This window comes from Beta vulgaris, chromosome 5 (assembly GCF_026745355.1).
Source record: "Beta vulgaris subsp. vulgaris cultivar EL10 chromosome 5, EL10.2, whole genome shotgun sequence".
NCBI lineage: Eukaryota > Viridiplantae > Streptophyta > Magnoliopsida > Caryophyllales > Amaranthaceae > Beta > Beta vulgaris.
Genome location: NC_079206.1, coordinates 38,419,502 through 38,423,870, shown reverse-complemented (window position 1 = coordinate 38,423,870; position 4,369 = coordinate 38,419,502). Strand labels below are relative to the sequence as shown.

At 34.0% G+C, this 4,369-nt stretch overlaps 1 long non-coding RNA gene across 1 annotated transcript; it reads left to right on the top strand.

Annotated features, from left to right (window-relative positions):
* The first annotated feature begins 218 nt into the window (after nt 1-218).
* On the top strand, nt 219-2,517 carry LOC125493964 (uncharacterized). The gene is made up of 3 exons (XR_007270322.2): nt 219-1,078; nt 2,200-2,272; nt 2,468-2,517. It is a non-coding gene; the product is annotated as an uncharacterized LOC125493964 (long non-coding RNA).
* The last annotated feature ends 1,852 nt before the right edge of the window (nt 2,518-4,369 follow it).

The window sequence follows — 4,369 nt, the reverse complement described above, 5'->3', positions numbered from 1 at the left end:
ATTTACTTAAGTCCCAAAAGATACCTTCATTGATATAATATATTAACTTATTTTCGTCGATTATATTTTTTCGAGTTTTCAGATTCATATAGCCTCAATGACTAGTATAGTTATAGTAAGCCTTATAGTTAAAGTAAGACATACATTAATCTAACCGGTTTTTTAAAAATGTCTAACTCGTCTTTCGAGGAAGTTTATAAGAATTTATAATGATATGGGACGTCCTTTTTAAACCAAACATGATATGATTTGCATACAACTAAAAGTTTGAATATCGACTTATATAAATTTGTCTTATTCCAAATTATTGAATATATTATATCAGTAATAAAATACACATTTATCGATGTCACTTTCATACACGTTTAAATGAAGTACAACTGTTTTTTTCGAGGCAATTGCGAAAGTGCCGACAACACTTATTTGTTGCAATATTTTTTGACCGAACCCGAAAAACACATGGCCAAGACCCGACATGGAGCTCATTTTTTCCCAAACAAATACAAGAATGTGATTAACAAACCCTCGACATTTTCATTTGACATGCTACCCGTGTTTTTTTTAAAAAAAAATCAAAAAAATAAAACAAAACCTAAACAAACCCTCGCCGTTTTCATTTGACATATTCATTCTCTCAACCCTAAACAAACTCACTCACTCGTCGCCTCCTCTCCGTCGTTGGCTCGTCGATCGTCTGTTCGTCGCTTCTTCTCAGTCGTCGGTCGTCGCATCTTCTCAGTCGTCGGTCGTCGCATCTTCTCAGTCATCGGCTTTTCACTTCCTCTTAGTGGTCGCCTCGTCGCCTCCTCTCAGTCGTCGCCGTTGGTCGTCGCGTCGTCGGAGTCTCAGAGATAATCAGAAAATGGTGAGTTACTGAGTTTGTGTAATTTCGTCAATGATTCCTTAATTTTCTTAGGATTTAGCCGTTTAGGCCTTTAGAATTAGGGTTAACTTTCTTTCTCTTTCCTCTAATCCTCTCTAATGGCAGTTTGAACTTTGAATAAATCGGCCGAGTTCTCCGAGCCTCAGTTTGTCCGATTTCGACAGGCAGTTCACAGAAAGAATCACAGTTGTTCAGGTAACTAGTGAAGTTTCTTTAATTTGCTTAACTATTGAAGATTTGAAATTGTTGGAATTTTGAATGTTGGGCTGAATTTTGATTGTTAGTTGTGAATTGTGATTGTTGTGAAGTATGATTCTTAGTTGGGTTGAAATTTTGATTTGTTAGTTGAGCTTAATTGGGTTAAACAATGGTGTTCTTAGACTAAAGCCCCGCAAGAGTTAAGATGTTCCTTTCCAAAAGCATTCACTATTCCAATCAGACTTATTCACCATCATCACTAATTCCCCAGGAAAGCACTAATCTTAGCCTAGAAAAAGGAGTATAGTAATATCAAATGCTCAAGTACAAACTAGTATAGTATATATCACTAAGGAACTCGTTGAGAGTCCAAAAGTTTTGTTCAAAAACTATACCAATTTCAGTGCTTCTTATCACAATTCTTGATTGAAAATGACCCTGCATAAGTAGAATCTACTCTGTTTAGGCTCAAAATTTTATGTGCAATTAGCAATAACAAAATTACCAAGTAATATATATATATATATATATATATATATATATATATATATATTATATATATATATATATATATATATATATATATATCACAGTTTAGAATATGCTTTATATCCTTGGAGGTGTTTATAACCAATATCCATAATACTGGTTCTATTTGCAGCATTTCTTGATTGAACATGAACCCAGGATCACCATCCAAAAGTTTAGTCAGTAAACACTACAGTGCCAAAGGAGAAATAGCTTAAAACACTCCATGATGGCATAATCCTACGGAACAGCAGGCATGGCCATGATCAGTAATGCTGGAAGTAGTGATAAGGGAAATATTTGCCTTACCAAGAGCCAGAAGACTATTTAAAAAGATAAATTTAGTTGCAAGGAAGACACATATGACATAAAATAAATGAAAAATAAAAAAGTGATATTAGGAACTACATATCAATATGCCTATTACAGTTACTGGAGAAGTTTGTTTACTATTATATTTGATTAGCCTTACTGAACTAGAATTATATGTTCATTAAATCAATTGAAAAATCAAAGTGCTTGGATGTTAGATAAGGTAAGCTTTATTGAAGAATCTTTGATTCACTAGATGCCATATTTTGTGTCATAAGTAACAGAAATCCAGAAGCGGAAGGGCCAAACTAATCAAGTCCATCAAGCAGTGAGTCATCAATTTCCCTAAAAGTAAGTACCTCTCAGTTGACTTTAGTTCTCTAATTTTGCTGTGTGATTTTGGTATAGAGTATAAAAACAGGTTTCCACTGTTAGATTAAGTGGTATAGAGTTATGCTTATCTTATATGCATTTATGATGTAAATTTTTTTTGATATTATCTTTGGGTAACAAATGTTTTTTCTTTTTTTCAATCTTTTGGTGCAGTTATGTGTTCATGGTGTCATATTGGAGCTGTCAAATTAAGGAAAATAAGGTGTTTTCATGTAAGTTTCTAATTATTTTAATGAAGTTCAAAATTCAAGATATCATGAATAGTTTATAGTTACTATAACGGTTGTAAATAATGGTGAATAAAATTGCTACCTGAATCCTTCTAGTTGTGGCTTTGATGCTGTTAAATAAGTTTTTTAGTCAATCTGGAAAGGTTTGTGCTACTGACTTGCTGATGTTTGTTTTTGCACGATCATTGTTGTTCATGTACTTAATCTTGTGTTATTGCAGCGGTTGCTATGCTTTTTAGTTGTTTCCGGTGCAAGTTGTCGTGCCATTGCGTGCTACTACTACCGGCTAAGCCAATTTTTGTACAAGTTATTACAGCTTTGTTAAACTAATATTTGTTATTAAACTAATATTTACTATATGCATGTGTTGCAGGTGCTTGCGGAATCCAACTATTCAAACAATTGAAGAATAATATGAGGAAGAAAATAGCATGACACTAACAAAGACTGAGGCAATTGAAAAATGGAATGACACTATTCAAACTATTAGATATTTTTTTTTTCTCTCTTGTAGTTTCCAATTTCTTTTTACTGTAACAATTGTGAACAACCAACTAGACATGTTAGTTGATTAAGGTGTTTATATAAATGACAATATTTTTTTATCTATATAGTAGCTTTTTATTGATTCATTAAATTGTTTGTTTGTTACTTTTAGTATTAATATAGCATATATATGTATTAATTCATAAATCTTAAAATGTTAAATGTGTAGTTGCCCCTAATAGTTTTAATAAAAATGTCAAAAGTTGCACCTAAAAACATCCTTTAGCGACTAACTTATGGTTGCATTAGAGGCAACATATAATTAGAGATGGATTTATGGTGCCTCTAAATATAAGTGGTCTTATCAACAATATAACTTGTGTGCCCCAAAAAGGTGGCATTAAGGGCAACCTATAATTAGCGACAGACATATGGTTGCCTCTAAACGTAAGAGGCTTTAGCAGAACTGTAACTTGTGTGCCTCAAAAGGTGGCATTAGGGGGAACCTATTATTAGCGACAGACATATGGTTGCCTCTAAACATATCAGTCTTTAGCCGCACCATAACTTGTCTGCCTCTAAATGACGCATTAGGGGAAACCTATAATTAGCGACAGTCATATGTTTGCCTCTAAACTTAAGAGTCTTTAGCAGATACCATAATTTGTCTGCCTCTAAAACGTGGCATTAGGGGCAACCTATAATTAGCGACAGGCATATGGTTGTCTCTAAACATAAGAGTCTTTAGCAGCACCATAACTTGTCTGCCTCTAAAACGTGGCATTAGGGGCAACCTATAATTAGCGACGGACTAATTAGAGGCAACCAAAAAATTGTTTCTAAACACCATTAGAGGCTACAAATGTATATTTAGATGCAATTTTGGATTGCCTCTATATGTATTTTTTTTTTGTAGTGTCCCTTTGTCACAAAATTGAGAAATGCTAAGTAGATTGTGTTTTAAACCCTCGACCAAAAATACATTATCTATGGAATGTGACTTAGTTTTTCCAACCTTACCTACATCTATAATATTTCCTGTAAGATTGTCTCCAAATGTCACAGTTCCTCCATCATAGGCTGAAAGCGAGAGAAATTTATTTTTGTCTTCAGTCATGTGCTTAGAACAACCGCTATCGAGGTACCACAGGTTGTTCCCCCTCACTTTAGCCTGTATCTAAAACAATTAGTTAGTGGTAGGAACCCAGCCTGACTTGGGTTCCTCTGTCGGGCTTGTGTTTCTCTTAATTTTCCACACTTGCTTAACTAAGCGAGTGTTGATTTCAATATGTTCTTCTCTGGAGGAAAAGTCAGACACTAAGTGACCATTGTTCCCACA